The sequence below is a fragment of the Cupressus sempervirens genome, chromosome 4 (genome assembly GCF_028749045.1).
Source record: "Cupressus sempervirens isolate cs-2001-9-10 chromosome 4, ASM2874904v1, whole genome shotgun sequence".
NCBI classification, from domain to species: Eukaryota; Viridiplantae; Streptophyta; class Pinopsida; order Cupressales; family Cupressaceae; genus Cupressus; species Cupressus sempervirens.
This window is the reverse complement of record NC_143121.1, coordinates 757,355,770-757,370,118: the sequence shown is the minus strand read 5'-3', so window position 1 is coordinate 757,370,118 and position 14,349 is coordinate 757,355,770. Positions and strand designations below refer to the sequence as shown.

The window sequence follows — 14,349 nt, the reverse complement described above, 5'->3', positions numbered from 1 at the left end:
CCACAACCATCACTGATTTGAGCATATGCTAACCTAATTGAAAAGAAACAACACATATAATATCAAATTACACATAAAAATTTGGTAATTCCCTGAAAAGGAGAATAACTAGAATAATAAAACAAGTGTAGGTCCATTTATCTAAGGTAGTGGATCTTAAAACAACTGCTCCTACAATCCACCACTCAACAAAGCCTAATCAAAATTTTAGTAAATATCTAATTAATGGGTCTATTTTTCCTTTAAATGTAATACTTCAGGTTGGACAAGTAAGATTGAAATTTTATACCAATATCTTTGTATCAAATTAATTTAAAACTACCCTCTAAAATGTAAAATATGGAGAAAACAAATCACAAAATAAGCATGGCTCAGTTAGATTAAATCACGATCCTACACCACCATAAAATTATGGTGTCTTAAAGCAAATATAACTAATATTACTCACATTGATCATGTAGTTCACTCTCTTTCTTGGAGAAAAGCACTGAATATCAACTAGAAACTGACCAACTTCAATTGATCTATCATTAACATAAATTTTTCACTGCTAACTCACTAGTACAAATTTTAAACTTATGGAAGCCTGATTTATGATTTTTACTTAGTGCCGTCTAAGGTCTTTTCTTAAAAGCCATTAAATTGACTTACAATTGTGAAGATAAGTGCCATAGTTTTTATAATATTACAAAAAGTGAACTGAACTCATGCCATAGTCTCTCTGTGCGATCTTTACAAACCAAATCACTCTATGCAATCTTTACAAACCAAGTCATTGCAAAGAGATTTACAATAACATTGTGAAACTCGAAAGCACTTCAACAATACTATACCATACTTTTCTTGCTTTGCAACTTGCTTCTTACTCAGTTGCACAAACAAGATACAACTCCCAAACTTTGGAATTACATGACTTAGATGATCCTTAAGGCATGTATACCAAATACAAAAAATTCTATAGAACAAGATCCCAATAACACAAAAATTTGAATGGAATCCCAAAAAGATTGATTTTCCATGAATTTTCTCAAATCTCTCAAATGTGGATTGTGTTCAGCTACCCTTCTAGCTCTATTTGGACCACACAAGTTATTCTTATGCCAAACGTGCTTGATAAGTTTAGTTGAAACCAAATATATTGGATAGGGACTATTCTAAGCTACTTATGGTTCCACAATATCTTGGATTACCCTTGAACCCTCTGCATCTACCTCATTCATCACCTTATGGTAAAATTGTGCATTCTTGTTTAATTCATTTATATTACTCAAACTCTAAGCATTAGTTTTCCATGGTTGGCATAGTTTTAAGCATGAAACAACATTCATAGCTTTATTTTTCTCTTTAGAAGGCCAAAAACTACTATTATTAGAGCTGTTGAATTCTATAACATTGGGATTATCAAAATCAAATAGAATAGTAGAATAGTTGCATTTGCTAAACCTAATGATGTTGCATTTCCAAGTGAAGTTAGTGGAATAGACATTTTCTGGAAAAGGGGCTCTTCAATCTTACCACTTCGACCATCTAGGTTATTATTGGGCAACAATGGCTTTGGAATATTTTGGAATATACCAAACTCATCTTTTATGTGGTTTACAAAAGACCCTACATCCATGTGTATTTGGAATTAACCCTTTCTACCAAAAATGAACCAAAAATTAAAAAAACATTGGACCGCTAAGGCAACCCAACCTACTACAGCTCCTCAAGCCTTAGTTTAGTTTCCTAAGATTGCATGGAAGGAAAAAGAAAAAAAAGAGAGCAAGTGCATACATTCCATAAATTGGAAGCCAACTAAAGATGTCACTAGCATTATAATTGTTGATATACCAATACCAAGAGGTAAACCCCAACCATGTCATCCAAGAACAACTAGTATACAAATAGACAAGAGATGGGGACCAATCAGGGAAATACAAAATAGATGAAGGCCAAAGCTAAAGATTTAAGCTAGATTAAAATTTCACATATAAATGTCATCCCTTACAAAAGACCCTATTTAACATGACTTTCCATGACAATAGTAGGTCCTGCTTAAGATACAAAGATATTCATTAAAGAACTGTATGGACAAATGGAGAAAGGCTAGTCAATGCTAAGAGGAAGAAACTACTTCTCATCAAAGCTCTCCTAACACCCAAGGTTAATGAATTAATAGAAGTAGAGAAATAATAGATGATTCATGCCCATTCCCCTTGTCTATGCCTAGGGAGTTAATTGACTTCTAGCACTATAAAGATATGAATTACTGATGCCTTAAATATGAGCATGTCAACTTCAAATTCATAGGTATAACTACATGAAGACATTCTACATGCCCTGTCATTATATGTACATGTTCCTAATTTCCTAGTGAGTATACCAATTGCCTTGTTCTTAGAATTAAGAAAGTCAACTTTCATTGATAATCATAGAAGTAATGGAAAGAGAATGTTGAAAACCAAATAATAGTGAAATCGTTGGGATTTTATGGAGAAGATAAAAAAAGGAAGAGAGAAATAACATGGAGATGAGATAGGCATGGTTAGTAAGATGAAATTTTTTGAATGTGGAAATACTAAAAACAAACACCTACCTCAAACTCTTAAATATGCTCCTCATAGAATCCTACTACTCATCAAGAGATTAATTGACAAAAATCAATCTAGGCATGCAATCAAAACCAACTCCAAACAATTTAGCTTTGTTTAACTACATGCGTTCACCAACCTTATTGATTGTCCGTTAACATTTTTCAATTCTAAATTGGCTACTAATTTAACAACTACAATTTTATAGGTGCGCATGTGAAGTAGACAACTAGTTCAATACCCTTGTCATAGAAAAATATAAAATGCTACATAGAACATAAAATAGAGGTATGCTCAAATTATATGAAGTGTAGCATTGAAAAGATTGTGCTCCAATAAAAACCTAGAATAAAGAAAATAGCTCCAAATATTCTTGAGAAGTTAACTTCAAAACTTGAGCCATCAAAAGAATGTCTTCGCAACAGAACTAGCTAATTTTATAGTATATTATATAAATAAACACTCATTTGTCCCTGGTCAAGTGGTTTAATAATGCATCACCCAACATGTCCAAAAAAATTAATTATCAATTAGCTACTAGAAGACTCAATAATGTAAGCTATAAAGAAAAAGTGTGTGCCATTATGTGTTGTACATCAAAAGTTAAAATGATAAAAAAGTTGGGACAAGAATTTTATATATAGAATAAGGGCTCCACATCATAGATCATGCAATATTAGCCAGTTAAATATCCTTGAAAAGAAATTGAAACTCTGGAATCCACTCTTGAGGCAACAAGCACATGACAATCAATTTCCCTTTCATTGCTCCTTTGAATATGGCCTGCATAAAGTAAATAAACAAGGTTTCAAAATGCAAACCTAGCCCAAAGATAATCTTGCCAATATAAATCCAGTTAAGCAAGTTAATAGAAAAACAAAACTAGACAGTGAGAAACTACAAAACAAAACCATCCCAAGCTATAAGTTTGATGACCCAGGGTCAAAATTCTAATGTAACCATGAAAAATAAATATAAATGAAACAAAATCAATCTACTAGATGAGCTGAGCCCAATACAACCAAACTCCAATCTGAAAAATATTGTCAGAGACAAAGTGACCAAAGGAATTAGTGACATGATGATAGACACGTTATCAAAGAACTAAAATGCTTAAAGAAGAAATATATTTTGGAACAAAATGCTGGTCAAACATCAATAAAATGTCCATTTTTCTCTATTTCATGCATCCAAAACATCAATAAAATCTTGTTTTTAATGGAATGCACCTATCCATTTAGTATGGTCTAGAGTCCTATTGAAGATGGGACATCAAAGGTTATAAAACAAAATTTATAAATTCTGGTAATGAATTTAATAACTAGGCTGTAGCTATAATTTATAATGAGATTCGCCCATAGAAGAATTCTAAAGTTTATAGTGCAATTACTGATAATAAATATGTTTTTCAGTCCAAAATATAAAATTGATTCGCACCAACATGTGCAACATAATTTTATTATAATTCTTACTCTCAAATAAAAAAATACAGCTGGAACAAAATTGATTTCAAATAGGATGTATGAAGTACCCATAATCCATCTTCATGTATTGTGCATTAAAGAAGAAGATTGTAGTAGAAATCAAAGTAATGTCAAAATACTTGGTATAAACTTGGATTTCCTTAGCACCCACATCCACTAAAGCTATTGATGCAAACTTTGAAACTTTACGTGCAGATTTTGCAAGCTATAGACATAGTGAGCTTGTATAGAAAATAATAAAATTAATGTCAACAAGTCCAACATCCATCAAAAACTCATTATAATTAAAAAATGGGGTAGGCATTATAGAGGAAACATTACAATTTCATCAAGTTGCATGCAGACAATATTTGTGGTCCTTCCAAAAAAAAGAACTAGAACTTTGTCCAATGTATTGCTAATGTGCTTGTCAACTTCCTATTTCCTTGTGAGAGTCTGTAGTAAGTAGCTCATCTCTTTAGAAAAAGGAATCCAACTTCACCCTTTTTTTGCAAACAAACACTGACTGTTACCACAATGTAAGCAATAAGGGACACCTTAAGCTACTATATAACATGCAAAGTAGAGAATGGATTTAATAATAAAAATATATCCTAGAAAGATTTAGAATAAGGTCATAGGAGGAATGTAAAGTAGCTCATTATGCCAGATCGAGCCCAACATTTAGTAGCATAACTTTTGAAAGATATAGATGTCACTTTTTTGGGAATCAACTGCACGTTTATTGAATGAAATCAATCTATATGATGCATCTCTTCACACTAAATGATTCACAAGAGACCATCTCTTGTGAGGTTGAATGTTCTACTTGTCATTGATTACATTAGGATATGATCATATCAATGATGTAGTGGAATTAAAATGGCAAAAAATAAACACCACATAGTATCAATCAGCACCACAAGGTAAACCAAGTCTTTTCAAGAGTCCAACCATCCAAAAATTATTTTTGCTGGAGCATGCTAAACAATGGAAATCCCTCATGATCATTCCTACTTAGCAATCTTGGTGCCCAATTTGTTTACAGATATGAATACTCACCACTATACGACAATGACAATGCTATTTGGTGGGCAGTTCATCCATGACCATTGATACCTTATTATAACCATTTATTAAATCCCAATATTCCAAGACTCATAGAATCTTCTCTAAACTTTGTCAGTGTAGAGCCGGGTCGGCTCTACCAGGACCTAGACTCAACTGAGTTAGCCAGGCTGGACAAACTTGTAGAGTTGGAACTAAGAAGCTTCACATTTAGATTGTGTGCTCAAACTTGTATGTAATGAACCCATAAAGTTTAGTCCACCTGGTCTTGATGGTAGTACTGGCAAGCACCTAGCCTGGATGGCAGTGTTGGTTGCCAACTATGAAGTTTCATCTCCTTCTAGAAAAAGTAGGAAAAGATTAGATTGCTACCAGCCATGTGGTCTTATCTTGTGTAGGAAGTAAAGAAATAGATTTTAGTCTTGAATCTTCTAGTATGAACCACTAACTCCTTGAAGAAGCCCAATTTTGTCTTGTAGTGACAGATGTCTCCGAGAAGGAAACAATAGATTGCTACCAGTTGTGTAATTTTGACTTCTTGAAAAAACTCAGAATTATTTTTTATTATCTATGCATGATTATTTATTTTGGGACAAAAATCCCTAGAGATCATTTTTTCTATTGTATGTTGTTGTTTGAGCTCTACATGGTCTTGGGATGAAATCCTTGAGACTTCTCATCTGTTGTGCATTATTGTTCAAACTCTCTCTATTGAGTTTTGTGTAATTTGAAAGCTTAAATTAGCATTGTAAATAAATTCTATATCAATTTCAAGAGTAAATATATTCCTAAATTTATAGATGTTGGCTAAAAATGGGATGCTTTGAGTCTGCATAAGCATAATTGACTGTCTCTTTTCTTGAATCGATGTTATGTATAGTTATTTGTTTTGAGATTTAGATAGTTTACAAAAAACAAAGTTCATATCATACAAACCTTAATGTCTTTATAGTGGTACCAAAGAAAAAATCCTGCCAGTCTGGGATGTTAAGGATGATTATAGAAATGGAAGAAAATGACAATGAAATAGAAGCCTCTAAAATTGCTTTATGGTATAACAAATATCAAAAGATGAAAAATTTTTAACTTTTGCCAAATATTTATGTTTATTAGGTAATACTATAACTGTGAATGAGGTCATCCCAGTCTTTGATGAGTGCACAAATGAACCAGAGAAGGTCAAGGCTACTAAATCTTTTGATAGGTACCATTACACTACATAATAAAAAGGAGAAAGGAATTGGACCTTGAGTTAGGAACTCAATCAGAGTCAAAAGATTCATTCTTGAAAGAGAAAGAACCCAAGATAATGTGACTTGAAGCATTGAAGAGTACATTAGAGTCTAAAATTAAAATGTTAAAACCAAAGAAAAATGAAAAGAGAAGTTACAATATGAAGCTATTCAAATCTTTGAAAAGTACCAAAAAGTGAGCAAGAGGGGTTTAAGAAACAAATTCCCTTTGACGAATTCTTAAGTGTGGTCATAATCTTGAGGCATCGTAAATGAACTTGATGCAGTACATCAAAAGAATAATGAAAGAAAAATTAGAAGTTATCCTTAAAGAAGGGTTAATGAAAGAAGAAAGAAGAATACATACTAAGATGAATCATTTTACAAGTTTGGCAAATGAAAAAAAGTGGAGTAAAGAGCTTGTTGGAGTTTCAAAACTATTGAGCAACAAAATGCTCAATACAAAAATGATATCACTCAAACAACCTAAGTATTAGCCAATTCCTATTAACAATTATATGTGCAAACCATTTGGATCCAACTTCAACAAAACCAAGGGTGGTTTTCTATTCTTTAGGCTCTACAAAACTAGGGTGGGTATACCCAGGGATGATTCAAGACTTAGAAGATACTGTATGAGAATTATTTTAGTTTCATTCTAATTCTCATCTTCTACCCTCAGGCACATACATAGTTTGCAAATTTTCCTTAAATCTCTCAAATCTATATGCATCCCATATAAGTAGATCTGGTCATAATTATCCTTGAGTTCACAAGTGTTCTTGGAAATAGTGGCTACCTAAAACCCAAAAAAATGAATGTAAATGAGTGGTGACCACCATTATAACTAAGAAACAAATACAATAAAAATAATTTTGAATTTATAATTTATTTTTGATGTAGAAGTAGAATTTGATCCCAATTATTCCTGATTTGTATACCAGTGCCTTATCCATGGGGCAAGGAGTCAACTATTGGCAGGAGATCTTGTTTCAGATAACTTGTAATGAAACTATCAAATATAATCACCAACTTCCATTCTATACTATGGTAGTAACTTCTCCTTTTGCCTCTTCTTTGGTTGTGTCAACATCCTATGGGCCCGGGCCTACAACTGAAAGTGACTGATCATTCTTGTCTTCTTCTTCCTGTTGGCCTTGTGTAGTGATAGTGTGAATGATTTGGATCTCATCACCCTACACCTCATCACTATTAGTTTCAACTTCCCCAAACTATTCATCAAGAGCTATTTCTACCATCCATTTGTCAAACAATGTGTCATCTGGCCAATTGAATTGCAAAATATCCCTTCATATTTTGAGCACATACTTAGCCTCATTATCAATAGTAACAAAATTTTGTTTCAAAGAATCAAAGAATATTTGGGCTTTAACTATTTCTTTAGTTGTTGTGGCCCACCATACATTCCCTGTTTCATTGATAACTTCATTCATTCTTAAGAAAAATAAATCATCAAGCTCCTTAGCCCATTCATCTTTGTTTTTCAAATTATTCTTCTTATCTAGGGCACAAGGAAACAAACTAAACTTTTGGCTCTTCTACCTATCTAAGTAGCAAACTATTATTCTTTGCAAATGAATTCTCTTATTGTCAAAGTCAATAAGATCAAAAATGATATCAAAAGTTTTCTCAATTTGATCATAGGAGCTTATTATAATAGAATAACATAAAAATGTTATCTCCTTCCTCATTCTTACCCACTTATTCACAATAGGCTTCAAAGCCTCATCACTTGCTTTCATTTCATCCCAGATATTGATCACCCTAGCCAACTGATCATAAACTAATGGCCATTCAATTTTATCCCCCAAATATGTGAGACCTTTCTTAATTTATCTTCATATTTAACATTCAACTCCACATGTAAGGCCCATAGTTTATTCTTTTCTTCTTTAAAGTCCTCAACAATGTAATACTCTGGCCTTTGGGGTGTATCTAGTACTTCTATGAGGGGAGTGGATTTAAAAGGTTCAACTAGGGGGTGAGGGTCTGTTATTCTTGGCCTTGTGGAACTCCCCATTAGTTTGTTCTCAAGCTCAATTCTCCTTTTTACCTCTTTATTGTAGGCATCCACAACCTTCTCATACTTGCTCTACAACTCTATCATTTCCTTTTCCTCCCTCTCTATAGTAGCCAAGGAAAATTGAGAATAATCCACATTCATATGGGCTACCTGTACATGTGAGGTGTGATAAACTCTCCTTACAATGATATTCCCTATCAATCCTAAATCATTAGGCTATGATGGAAAATCCCTGGATCCTGTTCTCAATGACCACATGACAAGAGCAACTTGGTCATTACTAAATGTAGTTCCCAAGAACTCCTTTTTACTTGGATCTTGCAATCCCAAATTATTTGACACACAAGTGAAAATCAATGCATCAACAATGTCCCAATTGGGCAATAATAAAATATTTGTAACCTTTACCATCTATCTCCCTTCTTCAAGAGTTATATTTTGGAACTCTTGAATCATTTGTTCCTTATTTGATTTTGAATGGAGGGTTCATCCTTTTTTGGATGCTTTGTTTTCACATTCTTACATCTTTCCTAAAAACTATTTATGTTTTCCCTCAAAGCAAACTGGTGGAAAGCCCTAGACTTTACAAAACTATCATCAGACAAAAATTGTTGACTAGCTTGTTCCAAAATGGGATCCAATTCCCTTCCCCTAAAATCTGCTACAGTCAGCTCAAAACTTAGCACGAGAGGCTCCTAGGGGTTCCCTTCATCAATCTCTGCTTGGGTAACAAAAAATTCCCCTTGTGATCCAATTTGTTCAATTTTCTCATCAGTGAGCTGCCCCTCCTCAATCCTCATGGGGGTTTGGGAAGGTGAGTACCCCTCATCATGAGGTTCCTCTTCCCTTATTATATTTTTCCACGTAGGAGAAGGTTTATGAGGCCTCTCTTCAAAAACAACACTATCAGATTCAACTATCTTTTTCCTTTATCCACAATGGGCCTTTGATCTTGAATAATAGTATATCCTGGCCTCCTTTGAACAATTAATGGACTTGCCCCTATATTGGGAGTGAAACCTAAATTTCTCATTATTTCCCTGGCCTTTTCTAGAAAAGAATTAATGAAATATTTCTTCTTCTCATTCATTACCTCCATTATTTTAGGGAATGTATTGATAAGTTTATTAATTTTATCTTTAATAGTTACAACATTACTTAGAGGGCTATAATCTTCATCAAAACAATTAAAAAATTCAAAACTTTTGAATAGACTCTCCATTTTTCTTTCTTTGTCTCTTGCTCTTGTAGAGAGTACTCATTCCTTATTACATCTTCAGGGAAATAAAATTCATGTATAATTGGATGAAGCTTGATTCTATGCCTAAGAGCCAAATGAAAGAAACCCTCTTCATCACAAAAATGAGTGTGAGACACTGCCATCTTATATTGATCAAAAAAATTGTAGAGTAAAACCCACCCTTCCTTAGTTATCACAAACTGGTGGGCTACATTGCCAGTGGGAAAAATTGATCCCATCACCCTTTTGTGCAAAAAATCTTCTTCTACTCCTCCCAATTGCCACAAGAATTCAACTACCCTTACCTTTAAAGGCAATTGGTAAGGTAGTGTTTGTTCCCTTAAATCCATAAATTCTAATAATAGTTGGATCTAAATATGTGATGATGTCTCCCCAATTATGTGAAACCTTCAAATTATGGGGTATATCCATAGGCCTAACGAGGTGCATTAGTGCCTTAGGGATCTTGGGATTGTCACTTAATATGAGGCATCTGAGTTTGGAGGCAAAGTATTTGTCAAATCTAACAAAACTAGCATTTTCTACTCTCCACATCATATCTGCACTCCATAGTTCAACCGACAATGCTTCCCCTTCTTGTTCTTTGTTTAAAAACATTTCTTTACCAAAGTATATAGCCCCCTTAAATAGAAATGTGTGCATCAAGAGAGAATATTGTCCCCAAGCCTTCTCCACCTTGCCCTTAGCATTCCCAACCAATCCACTATGAATCTCATTAGCCAAGTAAGAAGCAAAATGAAAAATTATTTCCACACCAAAAGAGGAGATTTGAGTAATCATATACATGAAACTCACAGGCATAATATCTTCTTCACCCTTTCCAAAAACTCTGCACATGGTCCTGTATATATCTACTACCCTGGCATTGATGTATGCTTTCTTGAAAGGTTCTTTAGAGGATGATGTTATTGTTGGTAGGGTTCCAATTTTGCCAATGTGGGCCTTTAGTGCACCTTTTCTAACTATATCCTTCTTAGACATATACTCTTTTTCTAAATCTTCCAAATTAATGGGCACATGATATCTAGTGAGAGGTCCAAAATAAAAAAATTCTCTAATTTCTTCTGGGCTGATGGTGATTAGAATTTCACCATCTGTTCTTCTTACAATGCTAGTGGCTTGATCATAGCTTTTTGCCACATCCTCAAGGAGATCATAATCCATAAAAACACTAAGGACCACTAGCTTTCCTAGGTCAAAATTCCATATATTGGTATGTGGGGCAAACACTCTCCTCTCTGCAAACCATTTCTTGAAAAAATTTAAACAAGTTTTTGAGGTATGAGCATCTTGGACCCAATTACCCTTATCAAACAACCCATTTTCTATCCTCAACCTAGGGTTTAATGAGGTCAAATTTTTAAGTTGTACTGTCTCAACAATAGACTCAGGAAGCAACTCAAGCAAATCATCATGTACATTTCTATCCAAATAATTTACTTGACCTGAAAATTCCTTCTTCAGAGGTGTCTTCAATTATGCTTTGCAGAACTAAAAAACTTACAAAGATTATAGTGTAATTACTTGAATTCCACTCTTGTTCTCTCTATATTTTTGCAATTTCTACGTGAACAAGCTGCCTCACAATCTTGCCAAATTCAACACGGTCTTCTCAGTAATTACTTCTTCTTAGAAAAGGCTTGAAATCTTTGTTCACGTAAGGTGGAACTGAGAAAATCTTCTGTGTTATACCTTTTTTTTCACATGAAAATCTTTCATGTTTAATTAATACACAGAGTGGCACCACCTTTTGTGTTTAAATTTGTGCCATCGATCTTTAAAAATCCTACAATCACGAAATGTGGAAAAGGACAACTAGCATTCCACTTTGACAAGTTGGCTAGTCAATCCAATAAAAATTTACCACATTTACAACTCCTTCCTTGATGGCATTTCTATTTAGACCCACTGGCGACTGAGGACACATGTCAACAGGTCGCTACCTCACTATACATATCCTCCGAGAAACTCTTCATGGGGAGATAATGACAACTATTGATTTGAGATCAATCCAAGGGTAAAGAAACTTCACAAATTACCCTAAAGATTGGTGGGTCCCATACTCGCTATGTTGCATTGAGTAAACAATGGGAAACTTTCTATATAAAGATAGTGAGAATCATTGATCCAAGCTTGATCTAACGATTAGAATCCCTTATATGTTTTATGAATGGGCCGTGGGTCTGGGACACTGATTACATAAGAAAATCTTAAATAGCTAGAAAAAAAAAAACCTTACTTTAATCCTAGTCACCTTTCCACATTTCTTTGAGGTCCCACCATGTGTTCATTTCATGACACCTCGCTATGTTGCTAACGACAAGATGCCAAAAATTTTTGATAGTGAGGTAGAAAACTCCAGTGTCTTTAACAAAACTCAATGCTGAAAAAATAAAAATAAGTCAAGTCACCATCGCCCTTATTAACTACTTCTGACAATAACAGTTATTACTCACCATGCCACTTGGAAAAATTTATGGTCACCGAGAAGTTTGGAGGCCATTGTGTCTTATACTTACCGACTACTCGCTACTTCACTAATGGCAAGATGCTTAGTTTTTTTTATAGTGAGGTAGCGAAGCATTAGGAAACCTTTATTTTGGCAATGTCATCTAGCTACTTTTTACTGAGTCCCTTTTCCTGCTCTAACAATACTAACAAAGTGCATGAAACTAGAAATTTTGGCCGCAACACAGATCCCTGAGTACTGTACCTGCATTTTACAGTCTTATTTTCTATGTTTTTCGGTACTCGCTACCTCACTATACATAAAAAGTGAACATCTTTTTATAGTGAGATAGCGAGAACTATATATATTTTCAAAATTAGATGGTAAGGAACATGAGAGGAAAGACTATTTGAGGGTGCATAAAAATTAAAGGAAAACATAATATTCACCAAAGTTCTTTTTTCAAAAAGATTTCATGCCCAAAAGTTTTAAAAGGAATGAGCCATAGGGTTTTAACAAATATTTTCAAAAGCTAACAAATATAAATGACTAAAGAACAAAAACCCTATTCACCATTTATGGATATAATCTAAAATTTTATACCTAGACATGGGAAATTTTTTCATGCAAAAAATTAGACCAACAGTGGCTCTATTTGGGAACATTGAATTCTTAGGATTCAAATGAGGGCTTAGAAATTTTGGGAGAAGTAGACCAACTAGACTCCCTACAAACTAACAACTACTAAGAGAACAACACACGTAGGGAAACTATGCACAAGAATCTATACAAAGACAAGAGGATTTACAAAAATCTACAAGAAACCCTAAACTACTTTTTACAGAAGAAATAAGTATTTTAGTAGAAATACCTCTTCATGAACTGTCCATGAATCAATAGTTCAAGAATGTTGCCTAATAAATCTTTAAGAATATAGGAGTCTTCTCACCATGTATTTTCAATCAAATAAGGACCTAACTAGATAGGATCAAATTTATTATGCTTTCCTTTATCCTCAATTCTGGCATTCCACATTAGGACTAGATCTCCATCTTCAAATTTTCTACTTAATATCCTTTTATCATAGAGTGTCTTAACCTTGTAGTTGTAACTTTTGGTTCTTAAGAGATGCTTCTCTTCTAGTTTCTATTAATCCTACCAGTTCATCCATCCTTTCTTGCATGTCATCTGTAGTATCTTCATCATATAACTGAATGTAATTGTAGAGTCCTACCAATTTATTCTAAGGCATCCTAGCCTAAATTCCTTATACCATTTATCAAATGGGGTTACTCCAATGGCTTTCTTTACAGTCACTCTGTTAGCCCATATTGCTAATTGTAACTTTGAATCCTAGGCCTTCTTGTTATCATCCAATGTCCTTTTTATTATTTTCAACAAGCTCTTGTTTATAGATTCGGCTTGTCCATTTCCTTGTGGATGATAAGGGGAAGAAGTTGATCTAGTGATTCCATATTTGTCACAGAATTTTTTGAATTCTTCAGACCTAAAGCACATTGCATTATCTATTACAATCTTCTGAGGACAACCAAATCTGGAAATAATGTTATTCAGAAGGAAATTATTAAGAACTTTATTGGTGGTATTTCTTTTAGGGATTGCTTCTACCCTCTTTTTGAAATAGTCAGTAGCAACGAAAATCCAAGAATACCCAGTGCTAGATTTGGGAGAGACTTCACCTATGAAATCCATACCCCATTGTTGGAAAGGTGCTTGGAGCTCAACTAGCTTTAATGGAGTATTACCTAAGAATTTTAGTTTTCTAGCAAATCTTTGATAGGCATCACATTTTCTAATCATGATTTGAGCATCCTTGAAACGGGATGGCCACCAAAATCTAGCTCTCATCACCTTATGTGTAGTAGTCTTGGCCATATAGTGTCCTCCACAAACTCCAACATGCATTGCATTTAAAACTTCTTTTACCTTTTTTTTATCAATACATTTCAATAGCACTCCCTCAAAATTTCTCCACCATAGACTGCCTTTGATAATTATGTATTTGATGGCTTGCAATTTAGTACTCCTCTTTTCATTTTTAGTCACAATGATTCATGTCACATAAGTCAGATCTGAGGTCATCAAGTACCACATTTATCTGATTAGCATCTAGTTTAGATTGAGCCATGAGTTTAGCCAAACCTTGACATCTTACCTACTTAGTTATCTATATTTCAATATGAAATTCTTGGATCCTATTTATCCATCTAGACCTTCTCCTTGACACTTCTTGCTGAG

At 33.9% G+C, this 14,349-nt stretch overlaps 1 pseudogene; it reads right to left on the bottom strand.

Moving 5' to 3' along the window:
* Nucleotides 1–3,257: 3,257 nt before the first annotated feature.
* Nucleotides 3,258–4,542, bottom strand: LOC149563574 (uncharacterized; annotated as a pseudogene).
* Between the last annotated feature and the right edge of the window lie 9,807 nt (nucleotides 4,543–14,349).